Below are 25,557 nucleotides of genomic sequence, written 5' to 3' on the forward strand. Positions count from 1 at the left end.
GCATTCGCATGGCTGAGGACAGCGTCAACAACAGTGTCCTTTGTGAGCTCGTACAACAGTTGACAGGTGACAGTACAGAGGACACTTCCCAGTGGACATCTTCTGTGAAGGATACTCAGTACCTCCTTTCCCAGCAGAAGCACTCCAGTACCACCTATCTCACATAGCAGCTCAGAAAAGGATCTGAGGGCTTCTACTCTAACAACTGGGGAGAAGACCTAGCCCCTGACATGGCTGTGACAACCACAGAGCAAAGAAGAGGCCCCAGTCAACATCCAGTGTAGGCTCTGGTCAGAACACCAATCACACCCCCTATCAAGGGGATAACAGCCAGCACACAAGGAGGAAAGAAGTGGCAGCCACTCATATTAAAAACAGCCCTTGCAACAAAAATATTAGACACACATATGCTACACAAGGATGCTCCCACATAACAGCCCTTCAAAACCAGAGTAGATAACTATTATTCCCAAATACACAGAGTTAGAGAAATATAAATAAAATTAGGAAGCAGAGGAACCACCCCCAATTAAAAAAATAACAGAAATCCCCTGAAAGAGCAGTGAAGTAGACCTCTCCAGTCTACCAGAACTTGAGTTCAAAAGGAGATAATAAAAATACTGAAGGAATTAAGAGAGGATACTGATAGAAATGCAGAATACTGTAAAAAGGAACTAGAAACTATAAAGAAGAGCCGATTAAAATCAGAAAACTCAATTGCTGAGATGAAAATCAAGCTAAAGGCAATAAATAGCAGACAAATAATGCAGACAAACAAATAAGCAATCTGGAAGATAGAATAAAGGAAATCACCCAATCAGAAGGGCAGACAGAAAAACAAATTAAAAAATGAAAACTGTATAAGAGACCTACGGAATAATATAAAACATGCCAATCTACACATACTAAGGGTCCCAGAAGGAGAAGAAAGAGCAAAGGAGATCAAAAATTTATTTGAAGAAATTATGGCTGAAAACTTCCCAAACCTAAAGAAGGAAACAGACATCCAGGTACAAGAAGCACAGAGGGTCCCAAACAAGATAAGTCCAAACAGATCTACACTAAGACGTATAATTAAAATGGCCAAAGTTAAAGAGAAGATTCTAAAGGTAGCAAGAGAAAAACAAAGAGTTTGTTACAAGGGAACCAACATAAGGCTATCAGCTGATTTCTCTATGGAAACAATGCAGGCCAGAAGGGAGTGGCATGAATATATTCAAAGTCCTGAATGAGAAAAACCTGCAACCTAGTATATTCTACAAAGCAAGATTATCGTTTAGAAAAAAGGAGAGATAAAGAATTTCTCAGACAAGGAAAAACTAAAAGAATACAGCAATACTAAGCCTATCCTAAAAGAAACATTGAAAGGTCTTCTCTAAATAGAAAAGAAGCAAGAATCTATAGAAAAGAGAAAATCAGAATGGAAATGTGATAACTATAATGAAGAGCAAAAGAATAAATATGAAGATGTGCAAAAGGACATCAAAATCATAAAATGTGGGAGGGGGAGTAAGAAAATTTAGATTTATTTCTTTCATTTTAGAATGTATTTGAGCCTATATGATTACCAGTCTAAAGCAAGTAGATATAGTAATGGGTTAACATGATAGATAACATTGCCAGTTATCTATCAGCTAATCATCTATGGATCCACTTGGCTACAAGTTAAGTACGATATTTGATTCCTTGTATGGCAAACACTTATAAGTTCTAACTTACAAGAAGTTACTTTCCTTTCTGAAACAATTCAGCTTTCACCTTGGAATTATACTAAGTATGTCCCCATGTGGTTGAAATAGTTATCACAAAGTCAATGTAGTTAAGCCCATTTTATTTTTTAGCACAGCTGGTTACATAGTTTTCTGGCATGTGGGTGATTAGAAACAATCAACTATAAGGTGATATCAGTGGTGAGCAAGAAGGAGCTGCACCCTGGTACCAAGAAGAAAAGACTGCTGACCTCCAAGGATATAAAGTAAGCTATAGAAGTAGGTCCATGTACCAGCAGGATAGGGCCACTTACTAAAAAAGGCATTATTCTATTGCTCTGGGTGATCACTGATGTTGCTACTGGCAGCTTTCAGTGATGAAAGATTAAATTCTGTTCAGTATCTCTTTTGGAAGGTAGGGATTGCACATTTAAAAATATTTCCATCAAAGCCTTGTTTCTCAGAGAATTATGTTTCAGTTTTCTGGGAGTTGAACTTATGTAATGCACTGTTTTTTCTAACAATGATGGACTGAGTCACTACTGTATCCAGAAGAAAAAAAGGAAATGGGTACAGGCAGCAAAAGGAGACATATCACATCAAACAACTAAAAGGCTTAATTGGTCATTTTACAAATAGCATTTTATTGAAATGCTTTGAAAAGGGTACTTGCAGGTGTGGATTCTGGTATATTTTACGTGTTGTGGGGTGTTATGTGTGAGTTCCTTAGGCAGAGACAATTGTTTTATTAAACTATCTTTTTTTTTATTCCCAGAGATTGTTCCAACAGGTGAGCACCTGGAATAAAAATGAAAAAAAATATAGCAGACATTATCACCTAGGTTTTGGATAAACAGAATGTAGCCATTGTTAGTCTTTGTCAATTATAGGGAGAGAAATCCACCCCATATCACTGGAAGTCAGGGGACCTGGGCTCTTAGAAAAATTGCATGACCTCAGTAAATTCACAGATGCTTTTTGGGTTTTACTTCCTTTACCTGTAGAATGGTAAAAAACTAGATAAAATATAAGGTTAGACTAGACTAGATGAAATATAACACTGTAAGATAAAATATAAGATTATAAAATGTAAGACTATAACCTCTACCTAGGTTAGACTAGATAAAATATAAGATTTGCTTCAGGGTTGGGATCCCATAATTCTTATATTATGCCCTCCACTCCATCTTAGCTACATTTTGTCATGATCATGTTCAATGGCTTTACCCTCTTCAAGCTCTCAGTCTTAAGCATCTTACTCGTTGACTACTACCTCTATGCTTTTAGCTTACTTCTTCAAATACACCAAGTCCAGAACTCTTTGACCCCATCAGAACCTCCAGTGCATTGACTGTACCCCCTTTTTACCTCCGTATATGATCTTATATACCTTAATTAGAATTCATGGTACATGACTGCAATCTTTCCTTTGTTTAAGCCTTCAGTTCCCTTACCCCTGTCTTCCTTCATCATGATGAGTTGGTGAAATTGCAACACTGGTGTCTGAGGTCAGGATCTCTGGGAAATAGACTCAGATTTGGATGTAACAATTTTGTAGGGGAGTGCTTTGGGGAACATTCACATGGGATGAATGAAAGAAGCAGGATTGGGCAGATGGAGAACTTGAACTGCAATGCATTTGCAGTAGAGGCTTCAATTGGTCCTATGGGGTATGCTGAAGAGCTGGGATGACCCTATTAGAACCATCCCACCTTGGGATAAAGTGGCTGGGCTTTTTTTTTTTTTTTCACCCCTTTCCTTGAACAGTCATCATTAAGTGCAGGAAGCCCTGGGAAGTAGGTGCAAGGCACTTTTCTTCAGTTGAGGGCAATTTTTGGAGAGTGATTCAACTGAGAGCTGTTGGTTTCCAACACTCTCGGCAACTGGGGGAATGAATGTCTCAGTCCTGAAGGGGGAATCTGGGCGGTGTAGCACATCTACTCTACCTAGTTAAAGGCCAACTCTTCACCTACTGCACATCTGCAGCTGAGCAGCTGATTTAGGCTGGAAAGAAACATCAAGCCAAACTGAATAGTCTCACTTTAAATTCATCACCACCAACCTCAAATAAGTTTCAGTTCTGCCCAAAATCCTACTACATTTCCCTGTTTCATACCTTCACCTTGTTCCTCCAATACACTTTTCCCATCTTCACTCTTGACTGATAGCTGTGACTTACTTGAGAAAATATAAGCAACTAGGGAATGTTCACATTTTTCTTCCACCAATGTAGCAACCTACACACAAACCTACCCTTTTGCTAAAATGGTGAATTGTTAATGTTCTTATCTAAGGCCGATTCCTCCCTGCACTGGATTCTATTCATTCTTACCTACTCATGGGTCTCCATTTTACTATTTTCCCCTCCCTCTCTTACATGGTCATTTCCCCCTTTGCACTAGATGATTCCCATTGACATAAAAACATGTAGGCAACATTTTTCATCTTAAAAGTACTGCTGCTTTTCTGCTCCACTTTACAGAAAAAGTCATTGAAACCATTGTTTATACTCTCTGACTCCCCCTTTCTCCATTTGCCACTTTTCTTCTCATTGTTTCTTAAACCTTATCCAGTAATTCCTATTACTTCATTGATACTGCATTTGTCAAGGTCTCTAATCTCTTTATGTTACCTTACTTGGCCCACCTGCAGCATTGAGCATAGGTGATCATTCTTTCCTTAAAATATTTTCCTCACTTGGTTGGGGGATACCATCATCTCCCGGTTTCCCTCTTATCTCACTGGCTGCTCCTTTTCAATCTTCTGTCCTGGATCACCCAATCTGCCCAATCTCTAAATTTTGGACAGCTTCGGGGCTGAGTACTTGCACTTATTTCCATATCTTCCTACACCTAGTTAATTGCTAAGTGATTTCATCCAGTCTAGCAGCTTTTAATACCAGAATTTTCTCCTGAACACCAAACTTACATATCCAACTGCCTATTTGATATCTCCACTTGGATGATAATAATAATAATAATAACAACAACAATAACAATAACAACAACTAAAGAGATTGGATGTTGCCTATATACCAGGTATTGTTCTAAGCCCCTTATGTATATTTATTCAAATAATGAGTGTCCAGTAGACATCTAAAACTCAGCATATCTAAAACTGAACCTTTGATTCTCATTCCCACTAAAATCAGATCCTCCCTCGATATTTACCACCTCAGTGAATGGCAGCACCTTTTATCCAGTTTTTCAGGCTCGAAACTTCAGCAAAATCCTCCCTCCACTCTTTCTTTTGTACCCCACATCCAATCCATCAGCAAATTCTGTTAGCTTTATTTTCAGAATATATTCCAAATCCAAATAGCTCTAATCACCTTTATCACTGCCAACTGATTCAAGGCTCCATCATCTGCTGTCTGGAATATTGCCTCCTTACTGGTTTTTCTGCTTTCACTGTTGCTCCTCTCCAGCTACAGTGAGCCTTTAAAAACATAAGTCAGATTTTGTCTTTCCTTTGCTCAAAGCTTACTAATACCTTTCCACCTCACTGAGAAAAAAATTCAAAGTTTATACTGTGACCTACAAGGTCCTGTGGCAGGCCCCTAGTTAACTCTCTGGCTTCAATGCTGTCGTGCTACACTGGCCTCCTTGCTGTCCTCTGAGCCCCCTCCCTAGGCAGGCTTCCGTCTTAGGACCTGTGCATTTGTGACTCCTTCTACCTGAGAAACAGGTTGACGTAGGTATCATTATGCCTAATTAAAATTAGCATTTGAAGATTGCTCACTGGAAGAGTTTTATTTACACATATGGTCTGATTATCTTGAACTAGCAAGCAAAGTCATGAAGTTATTAATTATTTTTGCACGACCTTATGTAAACAGACATTCTCTCTATAGAAGTCAAAATACAGAAAGTGATTAAATATAGAACTGCAGCTAAGGCTACATCTTTCAACTATTAAACTCAACAATGGTGATTTAGTTTCCGCAAAGCAATGGAATCCATCATATCAAATTAATATTGATCATTTGAATTCTATTGACTAGTTTTGTTTGCATTTAATTTACAAATTAGCTTTAGTTTCATAGTTGAGTAAGAGTGAGTAGCACATTTACTTTTAGTTTTATATTCGTTACTTTTTAAGTAATATTATAATAGAAATAATGAGACAACACTGGAGTGTAAGCATATTTCTCCTTTAAAAGAGGTATATATATTAAATCAAATTTGAAAAACACACATTTTAGATGATTACATAATGATGTTCACAATAAACTTCCTTGTAATAGAGAAAGCATGAGAGGCTTAAATATTTCAGACCAAAGTTAAAAAATAAGAAAAGCATTGGCAGTACATTTACCCAATTATAAAGAGAGCTACAGAAAAAGAAATTGGTGAAACTAAAAAAAAAAGTTTTCTGGATAAGGAATTATTAAGTATAAGAGCCAGGAAAGAAGTTTATATTAATTTTCCAGACATTTTCTACTTTCCAGTCCTCCATGCCATTAAACAGCCCCATTACAGAAAGAAAAAAAAAAAAAAAAACAAAAACTAGAGACCTGAAGATGAAATCAAATAACATGGAAAATATTGACAGAGGGTTTTTTCCCATAATAAAGCTAAACGTATCCTTGGCTTTTTGATTTTTTGGAAGTGATTCTCATAAAGAGATGTTAGAAGTCAGTGCTATGAATATCTGGTGACCGCAAGACAAAACAAAAGCAAAAACACAAAGCACTTCTATAACCTTAGCCTTCATTTAAAAGAAAGACTTGAAATAAGTTTTGAAAACTTCCAAATTTTCTTCAAAATTTGACTCTCCCCAAATCTCTGACAAAATGAGTAAGCTTTCTAAAACATAAAGTCATTGAACAATTAGTTAAATCAGTTAAGTGTTAGTTAAATTTGAATTATTGAGAAAGAAATTGCAGTAGACAGAATTCCAGGATGGTCCTCCAAAATTCTGGCTTCCTGGTGTATACGTGCTTTCTCCCAGTTATTCACTCAAATAGTAATCTAGGTGTTGTTGTAAAGGAATTTTGCAGATGCAATCAAGGTTTTAAATCAGTTGACCTTAGATTATTCAAGTGGACTTGACCTAATCACATGAGCTCTTTTAGAAGCAGAGAATTTTTTCCCAATGGTCACAGAAGAGAATGTCAGAAAGACACATTATTTCTGGCCTGGAAGAGAGCAAACATTCACATAAACTGCCTATAGGAGCCACATGGCAAGGAAATCTGGGCAGCCTCTAGGAGCCGAGAGCTGTCTCTAGCCAACAGCTAGCAGGAAAAGGGGACCTCAGTCTGATAACTGCAAATAAATGAATTCTGCCAACTTCTAGTAAATTTTGAAGAGGGCCACAAGCCTCAGAGGAGAACCACAGCCCTTGGTGGACACTTTGATGTCAGCCTGGTGAGACCTCAGTAGAGAATCCAGCCACACTGTGCTTAGACTGTCACCTATAGAACTAGGAGATAAGAAACATGTATTTCTTTAAAGCCACTAAGTTTGTGATAATTTATATAGCAATGGAAAACAAATACAGAAATCATTTCTCTTTTCAACCAGTTGTATTGGAAACATATAGAAACTGTCAATGTTGCTTTTTGGAGCAGGGGTAGGTGGAAGTCAGAATAGCTACTTTTACTGAATCCATGATCCCAAATTTAATTAAGATAGGACTAAAAACTTCAGAATGTCAAAGAATATAAAAAAAAGTAATGAAAATTGAACAGCAACAGTGAAACCAGTGTATATCATAGGGTGTTGAATTCCTCTGACTCCAGCTGTGGACCCCCAGCTGGAGTCTAGGCTTAGTCCTGAGAAACCTCTGATGCACTGTGCAGAGTTACAGGTATATGCTCAGTTAATAAGGCCTCTGGGGATGAAGCTCATTTGTAGGAAGTCAGTTTTAAATAACAAACTGTGATAAATCAACAATATAAACTCTGACTGCCTGCAAGGCATACACTGGGTACTATGAAGGCAAATTGTTGGCATATTCTGCTTGGTGAAAAAACATACCTCTAAGTAGGTAAAAGTTGAAGAGTGTCTGTTGTCTCTCAGATTTATTCAGTAGGAGACTATTCTAGGGGTTGGCAAACTTTTTCTGGAAAAGACCAGATTTTAGGCCTTGTGGGCCATGTGGCCTCTGTTGTAACAACTCAACTCTGCTGTTGTAGTGTAAGATCAGCCATAGATGATATATAAATGAATGAACATAATTACATTCCAGTACAACTTTATTTACAGAAAAAGGTAGTGGGCTGGATATGGCCAGGGCTGTAGTTTGCAGACCCTGATCTAGATGGGTGAGGAGGGCCTGACCTGGTGTTAGCATCTGGGGGAATAGAAAGGAGGGTACGAATCTGAGAGATTATGTGGAAATAGAACTCACAGGACCTGACAACTAATTGGCTTTGAGGAGAAAGAGAAGATGAGATGACTTTAGAGTCTCTAGTCTGAGAGGGCAATGGTACCACTACCTGAGATGGAAACAAAGATGGAAGAGATGCGGATGTGCGTGTGTGTGTGTGTATTGTGGGGGTTGTGGAGAAGGTGGGTTGGGTTTTAAAGTAATAAATTTGAGGTGGCTTTAGAATATTTTTGTGGAAGAGTCTAGAATGCAGGTAGAAGTATAAATTGAGAGAGAGAGAGACTGATTTAGGCAATTTGGGAGTTATCTCCATGGAGATATGTCTTGAAGTCATGGGTGTGGTAAGATCACACATAGAAGGTTTGTAGAATATGAGCTAATGTATATAAAAGTGCTTTTTAAACTGTAAGGCATCATACAAATGCAAAATATTCTTATTATTAAATGTGACAAACGAAGCATAAAAGGCAGTAACAATCGTTTTATGTCTCAGAATCACTGCTAGTTCCCAATTTCTGCATTTTCATCCTGTGATGGCCTTTGAACAGCTCTTTTTCCTCCCCTTGCATACACACTGAGATTATAATGCATTAAACATTATCAATGTGGTGGCAGAATGCCTTTCACCACCCTGAACAGATACTCTCAAACCTCTTCTGGTAGACACAAACTTCTAAGAGGGCTGGGACAAAGACACGGAGATGCTGCTTTGATATTATGGTGCAATGCTAGGAGTTTTATTTAAATGAGGAATGAGGCAGCAGATTTAGGGGTGTCAATATTTAGTCACTTAGACAGGAAAAGAGACACAGAATGCAGGGGCAGAGTAGACCTAAGAGATAATATCAAGTAAGAGTTGAGGAAGTTCTGAACTCTTGAAAGGTTTTTTCTGTGGGGAATTAATTGCTCTTTAATCTCAAGGACAGCAGTGCTATCCCTTAAGCAGTCTTGACATGCATTTCCAGGGTGTTTCAGTTAACCTATTACTGCTTAGCAAATGATTGAAAAACTCACTGGCTTAAAACAGCAACCATATGATTATACTTCATGATTTTGTGGGTCTGGAATTTGGATATGGCTTAGGGGGATTCTTCTGTTCCATGTAGTGTCAATGGAAGTCTCTTGTTAGTATTCAGCTGGTGGATGGGCTGGTCTGGAAGGTCCAAGACAGCTTCACTCACATGTATGACACCTTGATCCAATGGCTGGAAGGCTGGACTCAGCTGGGACTGTGGACTGGGGCACCTACATGTGACCTGTCCAGCATGGTGGCCTCAAGATAGTCAGATTTCTTACATAGCAGCTCAAAGTCCAAGAGTGAGTGATCTGGCAATCAAGACATATGCTCGGTGGGTTTTCATGACCCAGCTTTGAAGTCCCATTGTGTTACTTCTGCCACATTCTATTGGTTGAAGTGGCCTTGCATCTTTGAATCTGTCCAGATTTAAGGGTGAGGATGGTAAGCTCCACTTGTAGATGGAAAGAGCATGAACTAATTTGTAGCTACATTTTAAAACCATCACAAAGGCCCTCTAGCAGAAGGATGTGCCTCCTTGATGACAGCTCAGATGATATGGATGCTAGGAAGTCCTGCCCTCCTAGGCCTAGCATTTCTTAAAGTGAAGGAGGTTGCAGCATTCCATGTGGGTTGCATATTGGTGGCATGGATTCTCCTACCCAGAGAGCAGATCTTGAGAACAGGACTTGAATGCAGGTAGTTTATTTTGGGAAGTGATCCCAGAGAACAGGAGTGAGGGACCAAGAAGAATGAAATAGGGAAGGAGGGAAAACCAATCCCAGGGTGTACTGTCCAGGTCACTGCTGTGGGCTTCTAGGGTTCAGTCCTGCTAAGATCTTCTAAGCTGCTCTGTGGTTGCACTTCAAAATTGTCTGTCTGGAGGACAGGAGATAAATTCACCAACTTCCATCTCCCATTGGTCAGGGGCTGCCCCACGGTGTGTTGGCTTTCTCTTACTTCCAGCTCTACCCATGCCTAAGTCTTGATCAGAGCCCATACTGTAGCATCCGAAAGATTCTGGGTCAGACAGCCAGACACACAGAGAGCTGAATTGAGGTGCTATCAAATTACACATGCATGAAGCTTATTGCCATAGCAACAGATGGGGTAAAATGTGGGCTGGGAGTATGTGAAATGGTCACAAGAGGTCCCTGATATGCATGCACAGACTTGAACTTCCACATTAACTAAGCCAGAGCTTACATCAGTAATCAATGAACTGTTTAAGAAAAGATTTGTACAAATCAGACTTTCCTGGTTCATGGACAAAGAACCCTAGCAAGGGCCACATTCTTATCCCTGAGGACAAAACAGAGTCACTGACTTGTCCAGGTTTTCTCAAACAACACCCCTGCCCTTAGCTCTCCAGTGGACAGGTAAACTCAATTCCCACACTGGCAGACTAGTAACCATTTTCCACACTCTAGTCCTAAGAGGGGAGTTGACACTGATCATGGCTGGCAATGTTCATCTGCTTGACAGTATCAGAGGACAAACCAATGGGTGGAATTGGAAGGAGCAAGGAAATCAGTGTAGTCTAAGAGGCCAATTTCAAGACCTCTAGTGAGAGAGATGATAAGTTCATCCTATTCTAAGTGAACCTACATGTGAAATCCATATTTCTATATAAAAGAAGTGTGGTTCATCTTTTTACAAAAGAAGTCTCCAGGGGACTAATTTGCCTGTTGAACTCCCCTGGGGCATTTTATTTGTGGTTTCATTTTATTGAAAGCATAGGCCTGCATGGTGTGCTGTAATGGTTCTCAAAATGATTCTAGACCATGGATATTCTGTTTTAATAAAAGCTTTTGTGAAAGTTCAATAAGTGAATCAGATAGAAAGGGCTGCTCAGATTCAAATTAGGGTTAGACACTTGTAATTGCAGATTCTTCTCTTGATCTCTTTTCATTCTCCCACTTCCCTTAACCCTTAGAAGACAGCAACATATCTTGTATAGCTCCTAAGATCACAGTTTAGAAGTCTCTGATGTGTAGTTAGGAATGTGTCCTGCTGCAAGCAATAGAAAATTGTACAACAGTGGCTTAGAGAAATAGGGAATTCATTTTTCCTCACATATCGAGAAGTCTGAAAGCAGGTGAACACCGTTGTTTCGGCAGCCTCAGCCCTTTCTCTGTTTCTGCTATGCTTACTCTGGTGACTTACGGCTGCAGCATAACTACAGTATCTCTGGGTATCGCATCTGAGTTCAAGACAAAAAGTTGAAGAGGGAATTTTTTGTTTTTGCCTTCTGAGTCTCTATTTTTGGGGAGGGAGAGGGAAGTGATACATTACTAGAAGACTGTCCTTTAGATCTCATTAGCCAGAAATAGGTCACAGGCCCATCGTAGACCACTGCTGACCAAAGGGCATGAGAGGACCACTTCATCCAATAATGAGTCATTTCCTGAGCCCTTCCTCTCTGAAATCACAGAATCTCTGCCTGTTTCTTGAACAAGTCCGGATTTTATTAGCAGGGAAGTAGGGAATGGAGAAGGGCAAGTGGATGGGCAATTGGATAGACAACAAATTGTGTCTGTCAGAGCCAATGGGCCAGGAAACTTGATTGTGAGTTCTAACTTGGCCACTTAACGGATTGTGAAACATTGGACAAGCCACTTGACATGGCCTGGCTGCAGTGATTTCATGTATAAATTAAGGAAAGTGGACAACTTGAGTGCCAAGTTTCCTTCTAGCGCCTATATTCGATGGTTCTGTGCAATTTTAATAACTTCCTGAGTGTTCGTGGCTAAACCAAAACTGGTTTGTAATTGGAACAGATGCCCTAATGGAGCTGCTTTGGCTCTAAAAACTGGCTGCTTATATTTTCATGCACTAGATTATGTGCTGTGAATTTCAAAGAAATTCCACTTTTTTTTTTAACCTTTGAGGAAAAATCAGCTCTCTGTTCCTTTCTCCCCCCACAACATAGTTAAATTCTATATTTGAATAAGGCAGCTTTTTTCCATGTAATTCTTATTGAGTTTTTCTTCATAGAAAAAAGAAAAAATACCAACCTTCATATTTGGTATAAAGCTTCTTCTAAGTAACAGGAAATTATTACCAGCCCTTTGATTGTCCAATATTAAATAAAATAAAATAAATAAAGTCTTTAAAAAGGTATAATTGCAATTAGTGTTTGGCTGTATCGAGTATACAAGTTTCACCTGTTGCTAACAAAAGTAAAAGCTGAAGGTTCTGATTGGGTGATATACCTGTGGTTAGCACAGTGCCTGGCTTTGGTAATTACTCAGTAAGTGTTTTTTGAATCCTTGAATTATGATAAGAAGCATAAATAAGCCCGAGTAGACTATGGTAGAATTAATTCCTCAGAGTTAGATTTTCATAGTTTTAATATCCTTGATGTTGTTAAGGAGGGCACTGGAAAAGAGCTTACTTGAAACATGTGATTGATAGCTTGTGTTATTTTTACATTAGTCGATATACAAAAGGAAGTCAGAAATAGTGCAATATGCCAGTTCATTCACTGACTATTAACTGAGCGTTCTCTAGGTGCCAAGCACTGTTCCAGAAAGTGCGGTACAACAGTGAATGAGCAACACCACATTTCCTGTTCCCATGCAGCTTGCATTCTAATGGAGGAGACAGACAATAAATGAAGAAGCAAAAACTATTCAAACAGTGATAAATGCTAGGAAGAAAACGGAACATGATAATGTGACAGTGAGTGGGTGGGTGAGCAGCCTTAGATAAGACAGTCCTGGAAGGCTTTTCTGAGGAGGTGACATTTGAGCTGAGACCAGAAGGGAGCTAGGTATGTGAAGATCTAGGGGAACAGTGTTACAGGCAGAGGGAATACTAAGTTCAAATGCCCTTAGGTGGTGATGAGTATGGTGGGTTTGAAGACAAGTAAGAAAGCCAGTGTGGTTCAAGTGTAGTGAACAGGTGGGGGACAGTGGGAGGAGATTAGTCTTGGGAGAGATGGTCAAGGGGCAAGCTGTATGGAACCTTGTGGAACAAGGATATTTTTCTAACTGCAAAGACAATCTATTTAGGGTTTTAAGCAGGGGAAAGACATGATCTGCTTTATATTTTTGTAAGATCTATCTGCTGGGTGAGTGGATTAGAGGTGGCAAGACCAGGCACAAAGACTATTGCAACAGTTCAGGTGGGAGAAGATAATGCCTTATGAGCAGGGAGATGGAGAAGAGTAGACTGAAGATCTATTTTGGAAGCAGAGCAACAGGACTTGCTAGTGGATTGTATATGGGGGTTGGTGATGGAAAGAAAGGAATTAAGCATGGCCTCTAGGTTTTCCGCTGAAGTGACTGAGAGGAAAAGGTGACTTTTTTCTGATAATTCAAAGAAGAGGGTGGGGAGAAGCAGTTAGGTGGGGGTGGTGGCTGGCAGTCAAAAGTTCTGATTTAGAAATGTTAGATCTGAGCTGCCTCGCAGACATCTACATCTTAAAAGTCTACTTTGAAGCAGAGGGTTTACAAAGGAGTCCTCTTAGGAATGCAATGGTTAAAGACAGAAGAAAAACGAGAAATGCTTAACAAGCCCCCAATAACAATCTCCACAATGCTATGTCTCCTGCAGCCTCTCTTCTTAAGTAGACAGAGATAACTCTTCCAATGTAATCTCCCTGATCAAGAGAAGAATTGAGAACACACATGTTTAAGACCTTTGGTATGGGTTTCCTTAATCCCCTCTTCACCTTTTTGATCAGTCCAAGTGCTTACATCGGCAGAAAAATCTAAGCAAACAGAGGTGACTTTGTAGAGAAATGAATTATGGGGAAGTCTGCTAGGATTACCAAGCTTAATAGAAAAGAAAAGAACTGTCCTCAAAAAAGTACAAAATACCAGAATGATACAGGGAACAAACCAAAAAAAAAAAAAAAAAAAACCAAACAAACCCCAAACCTAGGGTTATGTTTTCATTTTAATAAAGAAGAAATATGTAGGCAGGAAATTGTTTAAAAGTTTTTTCACTTGCTGAAGCTGTTCAAATAAAATCTACATACTTTAAATTATAAATTGAACAGAAAGGATTTTGTGCCTCTCTAAATTTGGGATCTAAGTCTTATACTGTTGATGTGGGTAGAAGGTGTGAGTGCTACAATGTGCCAGGTTTGAGATTTCACAGGCCCCCCATAAAGGGTCTTGAGGTGGTATTAACGCAAGGCGAATTTGATACTGATCTACCCATGATACTCTAGTTCTGGGAAAACATGATATTTTTCTTACAATCTCTTAGTTTCTGGGTATGTTGCTAAGAAGTTTGTTATAGCACACTCCATTCAGGCAAATGGATTGCGTCTCTCATTTCCCCCTTCTCCCCATGGCCTAGTTCTGACTTAATATGCACTTGAGTAGGGGCTCTCCACTGGGTGACCCACTTGGGCTTTTAGCTTTCTTCCTCCTTCCCTTGGCAGGTGAAAGGCTGCAGAGTGAGTGGATGATCAGGCTGGCAGGCACTTGACTTTGACGGGCTGGTCTACAAAGATCTTCAGAGTTTCTCTAGAGTCTCATCTCAGTGTGACATATACAGATTATATAAGTAGTGTTTTTTAAAATTGTGAGAGGTGACCCACTAATGTGTCATGAAATGGATTTAGTAGTATTGACCAAGAATTAAAGAGTAAAATAAGATAAATAGAATAAAAATATCAGTCTGTGTTGTTCACAGTAAGGTTAAGGACTGTTTCATGAAACTTCATTTGTAGATAAATCTCTATGTCCTGGGTTATGATGTATAATGTATTTTTTACTCCAAGTTGTGGTTGAAAAGAAAGTTTGAGAAACTGCCCTAGAGAGTAGGGGCTGAGAATGTGGCTTCTGCAGTTAGAAGGCTCATAGAGAAGAATCTCAGCTCCATAATTACCAGCTGCCTGACCATGGGCAAGTTTCATAACCTCTTTGGCCCTCATATTCCTCACCCATAAAGTAAGGATAAAGACAGTTCTTGACTCAAAGGGTTATGTTTGTTGAGAGGATTAAAGCCTTGACTACAATGCCTGACACACAATAAGAATCCAGTAAGTAGCAATTGTTATGACTCTCTATGAAAGTTGGTTACTAATTTGTTGTGAGTGTGTGTGGCAGGACAGTTGTAATTAAAATGAGTCCTATGGGCCTGTTTCCAGTGTAGAAAATGGAGGTCCTGTTGAGTTCTCCTTATGCCCCCATATTCACTATTGATCTTCTACCTGGAATGGTATCTGACACCTTATTTTGATGCACTAGTTTGAAAATCAAGATTCACACAATAGGAACACAATTCTTAAGATTTTTAGAATAGTACAAATTGTACTTTGATTTCTATTTCCCTTTTCCGAAGGAATAAAATTGAGAGTAATAGATGCAGTGATTGCATAGGCTTGCGCCCTCCCCAAGGCCTCCTGGTATAGGAAGCACATGGCTGTGCCCTTCTTGCTCTTTGTAGGGTCTCTCTATTTGTTAAAGTCAGCCTTCTGCCACTAGGAATTAATTTCTTTCCTTCAGGCTGTGCTTCTAGTAAACTCATTCACACTAAGCTGTTCTGGGGGTGCTTAACATGATTATTAGTAATTTATTGAGGGATAGCCTTTTTATTGTAATGGTTGTGTTTATTTTTTAAAACAGGTTTATTAAAGCATAATTTACATACTGTGAGTTCATTCATTTTTAAGTACAATTTAGTGATTCTTGATGAACAGTTCAATGATTGCTGAATTTATAGAGTTGACTAACCATCACCACAATCTAGTTTTAGAACATTTCCATTACACCCAAAACATCCCTCATGCCCTTCCACCTCCAGCCCCAGGCAACCATTAATCTGCTTTCTGTATTTATAGATTTGCCTTTTCTGGCAACTTCATCAGAATGAAATCATACAGTATGTGTGGTCTTTTGGGTCTGGCTTCTCTCATTTAGCATAATGTTTTTTGAAATTCAGCCACACTGTAGCCTGTATAAGTACTTCATTACTTTTTATCGCCTGATGGGGTTCTAGTGTATGGATATACATTTGTTTCTCCATTCCCAGTTGATGGATATTTGATTGTTTCCTCTTCTTGTTTGTTATGAATAATGGTGCTATGAATATGCATGTACAAGTCATTGTATAGATGTATGTTTTTGTTTCTCTTGGATAGATAAAGGAGTGAAATTGATGCCATATCCTAAAATTATGTTCAGACTTTTAAAGAAATTGCCAAACTGCCTTCCAAAGTAGTTGCGCCATTTTAAATTCCCACCAGCAAAATGAGAATCTAGTTTCTGTACATCCTTGTCAACACTTATTACTGTCTGTCTTTTTTTTTTCATTTATCTTAAAAAAATTTTTTTTTGAAGTGTAGTTGATTTACAATGTTAATTTCAGGTAAACAGCAAGGTGATTCAGTTGTGAGTCTGTTTTTGGTTTATAAATAGAATTTCTATCATTTTTTTTAGATTCTATATATAAGTGATATCATATGATATTTGTCTTTCTCTGACTCACTTCACTTAACCTGATAATCTCTAGGTCCATCCATGTTTTCGCAAATGGAATTATTTCATTCTTTTTTATGGCTGAGTAATATTCCATTGTGTATATATACCACATCTTCTTTATCCATTCATCTGTCGATGGGCATTTAGGTTTTTTCCATGTTTCCCTGGCTATTATAAATAGTGCTGCTATGAACATTGAGGGGCATGTGTCTTTTTGAGAATCTAGCTTCTGTATATACTTGCCAACACTTATGACTGTCTTTTGTAATGATAGTCATTCTAGTGGGTGTGAAGCGGTTATAATTTATATTGTATAAATTGTATAATTTGTATAAATTGTAGTTATAATTTGAATTTCACTATTGAATAATGACATTGAGCAACTTTGCATATATTTATTATTTATTTCTGTATCTCTTTGCTAAAATGTCTATTCAAATCTTTCACCAAAAATTTAACTGGGTTGTTTGTCTTATTGTTGTAAGAATTCTTTTTATATTCTGGATACAAATCTTTTATCAGATATATGATTTGCAAACATTTGCTCTCAGTTCTTGGCTTGTCTTTTAATTTTCTTAAAAGTACCTTTTGAAGAGCAAAGTTTTTAATTTTTATAAAATGCAACTTATCATTTTTCTTTTGATGCGGTATCTAAGAATTCTTTGCCTAACTCAAGGTCATAAAGATTTTCTCCTGTATTTTCTTCTGAAAGTTTTATACCTTTAGCTCTTAAATTTAGGTCTATGATGCATTGTGAGTTAATTTGTGTGGATAATGTGAGGAAAGCATCTAAATGCATCTTTTCTCATGCAGATATCTAGTTGTCCCAATGCTATTTGTTGAAAAGATTTTTGTTTCTCTATAAAATTCTATTGACACTTGCAGGTCTAAGAAATAATATAGATTGGTCCCTGGTACACTTCGCCTTGTTTTCGCCAATGGTAACATTTTACAAAACTACAGTATAATGGATATTAACATTGATATGATCCATAGCTCTTATTTAAATTTTCTTAGTTTTATTTATACTCTTTTGTGTATGGAGGAGTGGAGTGGGGGGTGATGGGTTTATTAAGTCCTATACTATTTTACCACCTGTGTAGGTTGGTGTAAACACTACCACAGTTAAGATACTTCCAACACTGCACAGATCCTTCATATTGTCCTTTTATGAACCCTCCAACTTCCTTGCCAACACCACCCTTGCCCCTCCCTGACCCTTGGCAACCACTAATCTGACTTTTATTTCTAAAATTTTGTCGTTTCAATAGTGTTATATAAAGGGAGCCATACATTATGTAACACTTTGTGATCAACTTTTTCACTCAAAAATTCTGGAACACTTTATGATTTTGCATTTCATCTTTGCACAGGGACCATGTTAATCTTCTGTCTCATTGCCATTTTCATGTATGTGCCATCAAAGTGCACATAACTCATTTATTTATTATTTATTTTAACATTTTAATTTAAGGATGGCTTCACTTAGCCAAACTTACTAATCTCAATTTTTTTCTTTTTATTGAAGTATAGTCAGTTTACAATGTTGTGTCAATTCCTATTGTACAACATAATAGTTCAGTCATAAATATACAAACATATATTTGTTTTTATGTTCTTTTTCATTATAGGTTACTATAAGATATTGAATATAGTTCCCTGTACTATAATAAATCATTTTTAATGTAGGTACTGATGTATTTGTATCATATCTCAATTTTTATTTATTTTTTAGTCTCATATCTTCTTGTTCCTGTATTCCTCCTTTACTATTTTTTTGTATTAATTTTTTTCTAATGTACCATTAAAATTCCTTTGTTTTTTCTTTTTAATATTTTTTGGAATGATTTCCTTAGTGGCTCTTCTGAAGGAATTCTAGTATGCTTCTTAACTAAAAACAATCTATTTCAGATAATGCTAACTTAATTCCAGGAAAATATAGAAACTTTACTCCAATATAGCTCTATTCCCTCCCCCTTCCTTTGTGATATTATCGTCACATATATTACTTCTTTATATGTTAAATTTCCCCAATTATACTTACTCTTTTATGTAATTCTCTTTTAAATATGTTAAGAGAAGAAAAGAGAAAAACTATCTTTATACTATCTCTTTTATTAAACTACATTACCTTTACTCACACTCTTTATTTTTTATACTGTTTGTTTTCTGAGGGGGAGGTAAGTAGGTTTCTTCGTTGATTTCCGCTTGGAGGAGGTACTGGGGATTGAACCCGGGACCTCTTGGGTGCTGAGCATGCACTCTACCACTTGAGCTAGACCCTTCCCAGATGCTCTTTATTTCTTTGTATGGATCTGAATTACTGTCTAGTGCCATTTCCTTTCAGCCTGAAGAATTTCCTTTAGTATTCTTTATAAGGAAAGTCATCTTTATATGGGAATGTCTTTATTTTGCTTTCATTTTTTAATCAATTTTTTGGGGGTTGGGGAGAGGTAATTAGGTTTATTTATTTATTTTTAATGGCAGTACTGGGGATTGAACCCAGGACCTCGTACAATGCTAAGTACGCACTCTACCACTGAGCTATACCCTCTCCCTTGCCTTCATTTTTGAAATATAGTTTTGCTGCACAGGCTATTTGATTGACAGTTTTTATTTTCTTTTCAGTACTTTGAATATGTCACCCTACTCTTTTCTGGGCCTCTAGCATTTCTGATGTTATACTATTGAGTCCTCTCCCATTGTATGTGATGGATTGTTTTTCTCTTGCTACTTTCAAGATTTTCTTTTTTTCTTTACCTTTCAACACTTTGACTATGAGGTATCTCAGTGTGGATGTCTTTGTGTTTTTTTCTACTTGGAGTTCATTGAGCTTACTGGATGTGTACATTAATGTTTTTGTTTAAGTTTGGGGTGTTTTTGGCCTTTATGTTTTCAAATATTTTTTTCTGCCCCCTTTCCACTCTCTTCTCCTTCTTGGACTCCAAGTATGCTTATGTTGATACACTTAATGATGTCTCACAGCTCTGTAATCTAAGTATTAGATTCTGCTAATACTTCTTCATTATGTTTTTTTTCTGTTCTTTTGATTGGACAATTTCTCTTGATTTACTTTGAAGTTTGCTGATTCTTTCTTCTGCCAGCTTAAACTGTCATTGAGTCCTTCTAGTGAATTTTTCATTTCAGTTATTGTACTTTTAAACTCCAGAATTTCAAAATGGCCCTTTTAAAATAATTTTTATCTCTTCATTGATATTCTGTATTTGATGAGTCATTACTGTTGTTTTTCCTTTTAATTCTTTTAACATGGTTTCCTTTAGTTCTTTGAACATATTTATAATACCTGCTTTGAAGCCTTTGTCTGCTAAGTCTATCACCTGAGGTCTTTCAGAGACAGTTTCTATTGCCTGCCTTTTTTCTCATGTATGGATCACACTGTCCTGTTTTTGCTTTTGCTTTTTGCATGTCTCATAACTTTTTGTTGAAAACTGGACATTTTTGATAATGTATTGTAGTATCTCTGGATTCTGATTCCCCTCTCCCCTGGGTTTGTTGTTTTTGTTCTTTGTTCTTTTGTTGTTTATTTGTTTAATGACTTGTCTGGACTAACTCTATGGTGTCTCCCTAGTGGTGTGCAATCACTGATGTCTCTACTCAATTTTTTAGGAAAATAATTCTTTCAAAAAAATTGAGGTAGAATTAACATAAAACTATATTAATTTCAAGTGTACAATGTAGTGATTTGGTATTTGTATATATTGTGAAATGGTCATCACAATAACTCTAATTAACATTCATCACCATACATATTGGCACAAAAATAGACATATGGATCAATGGAACAGAATAGAGAATCCAGAAATAATTGATCAATTGATCTTTGACAAAGGAGGCAAGAATATACAATGGAGCAAAGACAGCCTCTTCAGCAAGCGGTGTTGGGAAAGCTGGACAGCCACGTGCGAATCAATGAAGTCAGAACACTCCCTCACACCATACACAAAAATAAACTCAAAATGGCTTAAAGACTTAAATATAAGTCAGGGCACCATAAATCTCCCAGAATAGAACATAGGCAAAACATTCTCTGACATAAATCACAGCAATGTTTTCCTAGGTCAGTCTACCAAGGCAATAGAAATAAAAGCAAAAATAAACAAATGGGGCCTAATTAAACTTATAAGATTTTGCATAGCAAAGGAAACCATAAACAGAACGAAAAGACAACCTATGGACTGGGAGAAAATATTTGCAAATGTTAAGACCAACAAGGGCTTAACTTCCAGAAAATACAAACAGCTTATACAACTCAGTGACAAAAAAACAACCCAATCAAAAAATGGGCAGAAGACCTAAACAGACATTTCTCCAATGAAGGCATACAGATGGCCAACAGGCACATGAAAAGATGCTCAATATTGCTGATTATCAGAGAAATGCAAATCAAAAGTACAATAAAGTATCACCTCACATCAGTCAAAATGGCCATCATTAAAAAGTCCAGAAGTGAGAAATGCTGGAGAGGGTGTTGAGAAAAGGGAATCCTCCTACGCTGTTGGTGGGTATGTAATTTGGTGCAGCAGTATGGAAAACATTATGGAGATTCCTTAAAAAACTAAAAATAGAGTTACCATATGATCCAGCAATCCCCCTCCTGGGCGTGTATCTGGAGAAAACTCTTAATTCAAAAAGATACATGCACTCCAATGTTCATAGTAGCACTATTTACAATAGTCAAGACATAGAAGTAACCTAACTGTCCCTTGACATATGATTGGATAAAGAAGTTGTGTGTATACGTATGTACACACACACACACACACACACACACACACACTGGAATACTACTCAGCCATAAAAAGAATGAAATAATGCCACTTGTAGCAACATGGATGGATGTAGAGATTATTATACTAAGTCAGACAAATATCATACGATATCATGTATATGTGGAATCTAAAGAAATGACACAAATGAACTGATTTACACAACAGAAACAGACTCACAGACATAGAAAAGAAAGTTACGGTTACCAAAGCGGAAAGGGAGGAGAGGGATAAATTAGGAGTTTGGGATTAGCAGATAGAAACTACTATATACAAAATAGATAAACAACAAGGTCCTAATGTATAGCACAGAGAACTGTATTCAATAGCCTGTAATAACCTATAATGAAAAAGAACATGAAAAAGAATATATATGTGTATAACTAAATCACTATGCTGTATACCAGAAACTAACACAATATTGTAAATCAACTATACTTCAATTAAAAAAAATTCATCACCATACACAGTTACAAAAATTTTTTTTCTTAGAATAACTTTAAAGATTTACTGTCTTAGCAACTTTCAAATACGCAATACAATATTATTAACTGGAGTCAGCATACTGTACATTACATCCCCATGACTTATTTTATAACTGGACATTTGAACCTTTTTACCCCCTTTACCCATTTTGTTCACCCACCAACTCCCACCTCTGGCAATCACTAATCTGTCTTTTGTATCTATGAGCTTATTTTTTTTTGATTCCACATACAAGTGACATCATGTTGTATTTGTCTTTCCCTATATGACTTATTTCATTTAGCATAATGCCTCATGGTCCATCCATGTTATTGCAAATGGAAAGATTTCATTCTTTTTTATGATTGAATAGTATTCTAATACATATGTGTATGTATATATCTATCTCACATCTTCTTTATCCATTCATCCAATGATGGACACTTGGGTTGCTTCCATCTTTTTAAAACTACATATATATATATTTTGTTGAAGTATAGTTGATTTACAACGTTGTGTTAGTTTTAGGTATACAGCAAAGTGATTCACTTATATATACAAATATATATATATCTATTCTTTTTCATATTCTTTTCCACTATATAATTCCCTGTGCTATATGGTAGGTCCTTGTTTCCACATCTCGGCTATTGTAAATAATACTACAATGAACATGGAAATGCATATATATTTTCAAATTCATGTTTTTGTTTTCTTTAGATAAATACCTTGCTCCAATTTAAAAAAATAATTTTTGATTTTATTTTTAAGCCCGGCTTTCTGGGGTTGCTCCTTGGTTGGCATAGCTTAGCAGCTGGCCAGACTGGTCAGCTACTGTGTTTAAACACCTTCAGCCAGTAGGGCTTTTACCCTTTGCCAATGGATCTGTGTATTTGGGAAACGACATTCAAAGTTTAAGCACTGTACAAGTTCTTTACAGCTTTCACTTTCTGTGCCTGCAAAGTTTCACATTCATCCAAGGACAAGTAGTTCACTAAGGCTCTCTCCAGTCTCTTTTGAGTGTAAACACATAGCCTTTCAGACCCTCAGGGATATCTGGGAGCGTTTCAAGGCTGACTTTGGCTGTCTTGATCCCCAGATCTCACTGACAATTCTTTTTTAACCTTTCTGCTGGTATACCCAACCAGTGTGGCAATCTCAGACTAGCTTTTTCAGTTCTCTTTGATTATTTGCTGCCAAGATTGCTATTGTTTTCAACAATGCCCCTGGGCATGGTTTTTTCCTCGCTTACTCCATATCCTGTCAGCCCCTCTAGCAATGGAGCTGCTGTGCTTCTGGCCTGCATTGCCCTTGTAGAACTACAGGTGCCCCAGAGCTGGGTGCCTCAGAGCTGGGTGCCTCAGAGCTGGGATGTAGGGAATAGCTTCAGGCAAAAACATAGTAAACTCTCCCAGTTCTTACTGAGATGCAGTAGTTTTTCTTGAATAAATGTTTATCTGTTTTTTGCTTTTGGTCAATTTCCAGATTCCAGAAATGGTTGTTTTTGACAATTTTGTCCAGTTTTATTGTAGTATTTTGGGAAGCTCCTCACTCAGCTATTCTGGAAGTCCTGCCCCAGCAATGACCTTCTGTGGGTGTGTCTGCCGCAGACAACACCAAACTGGGAACAGAGCAGGTTCATATTCAGAGTAGTGTCTGCCCATCTTGGGTGGGGCAAGGATAGAGCAAGTTCCACTGATAATGTCTCTTTGATATCTCACCAACTTTCAAAAGGAGACTTACAAAGGGACTGAGCATCCTGTATTCAGAGAGAGGATGAGCAATCAGTGCCCCAGAAGTTTGCCGTTCTACATGGCAGTGAATGTGAAGGCTCGTGTGGATGGGGTCTCCACATACATTTGTGGAATAGTCTTCAGGATGGAAAATTGAGGAGGAGATGGAATGTTTTCCTTCATAAGATGTTAATTGTGGGAAATGAGAGGATGGAAAATCACCTTTGGAAGAAACTTCCAGCTTAAAAAAAATTACTAAAGGATATGTTTTGCTTCCTCTTTACATATTTATACATCTATAAATTGTTGTGTGTCTGTCTATTGTTTGACTCAGTGGTCTCTCTGGACCTGGCTAGCAATATACTCATGAAGTTGGTCATCTTTCATAGTCAGAGGGAGTGATGGCTCCTGCAGTGTTGTGGGGTCTCTGTGTGTCTGTGTGCCATAGGGAACCCCTCCCACACAAAGCTTCTGGGGGTACCAGAGTTGCTATATGCAAATGAAGCTCTTTGATGTGTGTTTTCAATTAATCACTGACTCTTGCATAGAATGGATGAAGTTATTTTTTCCCCTTACCAGTCTTAATTCACAGGTTATAATGCCAATGAAGGTTGGTTTTCTCTTGATGTTGCTTCTACTTTCATGCACTGTCTTTTGCTTATTTTACTAATTACCTGTACAAGAACATGGTGTCTGTATCGGTCTAAAGGCATAGTTCTAAATTTAAAACCAACGTTGGAAATCAGTACTCCCCACAAGTGTGTGTCTTATGAATGAGGGTAAGCATTTAACCAATTACTATGCAGGAACCACATGCCGATTGCTGAACAAATGCCTGAAGGGAGCAACAACTTGTGTAACCCCATTTAAAAAAAGTAGATGTGTTTTTATTTTCTCTTTCTCAGTTTTAGCTGGTATTTTAAAGAGAGATGTGATTCTGCAGCTTTGGGGAGCACCCGTCTATTTCAGACAATTGTCAGAACCGAGAACTGGAGGAATTCAAGAAGAGGGCTCCAGTGCTCTGTTCTAAAAAGTATTGTTGAAGCAATGAGTCTTCATTTTTAACGGCAAGTTCTGTCCATTTTGTGAGCAAATGTCATACTAAAAGACAGAAATACAGCTTAGAGAATAGCTTCAGAGGACAAATGGCAGGGGAGGTCCAGGCAGCTATAACTTAGTGCTTTAGTCATCTTTAATGGAAATGGAGCCTCTAGCCAAGCCTAATATATAATGTATCATAAAACATATGTCTGTCAGTCTCCCAGGTACGATAAATAGGAAAAACATAGACCTCAAAGGGAGGCTATGGCAGGCCTTACAGAGGGGCTCAAATTACTTGGCTTGTTGTGGGGGGTTGAAGGCTGTAAGGGAGGAATGATGTAATGTCTATTTTTAGTGTTTCTAAGAAGTGACTGTCTCCAGCCCTGTTCCAGTGGGTCATGGGAGAGGGAATGGGAAAGGGAGGGGCTGGATTTATAGATCTGCATAGGAAAATTGAGTTGGGTGCCCGTTTTACAGATGATTAAGCTCTTTCTTTTTTATTTGGAGAGTAGTATAGCAGGGAAGAGATGGGATGTAACTAGTTGATGGCATTTCAAAGAATGTCCACCACCTTTGTATCTTGCTGTTGCCTCATCCTCTCCCCCTGGCGAAAAAATGGCCCAAGGCACCCTAGTAAGACTGGCTGTCTCTGTCTCGATGCTCAAGAGTATCTGTATCTCTCAGGGTGCCCTGAGACACCATCTGAATTTCCTGCTGTCCCAGCATGTTCTGCTCCCAGCTAGACAATCCTGCTTGGTAGATTCTTGTCCTTTTCCACTACTGAGCCTACTTCTTTGAGTGCCAGTTCCACCTATGAACTGAAAGACCTTGGGTTGTGAATGAAAAATGTTGCCTGCCATATCAGCAAAAGATGCCATGGCCATGAAGCTATCAGCCACTACCCTGGTGGTGAGCCTGAGGGAACTCAGGATGGAGACAAATGCGCTGCCTGCTGCCAAGTCCTCAGCCACTGCAGCCACCCCCAATGGTACACCCCACTGGGACTCATGATGGGAAAGAAAAGGATAC

The 25,557-nt window shown here is 38.0% G+C and overlaps 1 non-coding gene across 1 annotated transcript; it reads right to left on the reverse strand.

Annotated features, from left to right (window-relative positions):
- Nucleotides 1-17,830: 17,830 nt before the first annotated feature.
- Nucleotides 17,831-17,933, reverse strand: LOC123619455 (U6 spliceosomal RNA). Its single transcript, XR_006728060.1, has one exon. It is a non-coding gene; the product is annotated as a U6 spliceosomal RNA (small nuclear RNA).
- Between the last annotated feature and the right edge of the window lie 7,624 nt (nucleotides 17,934-25,557).

This window comes from Camelus bactrianus, chromosome X (assembly GCF_048773025.1).
Source record: "Camelus bactrianus isolate YW-2024 breed Bactrian camel chromosome X, ASM4877302v1, whole genome shotgun sequence".
Classification (NCBI taxonomy): Eukaryota; Metazoa; Chordata; class Mammalia; order Artiodactyla; family Camelidae; genus Camelus; species Camelus bactrianus.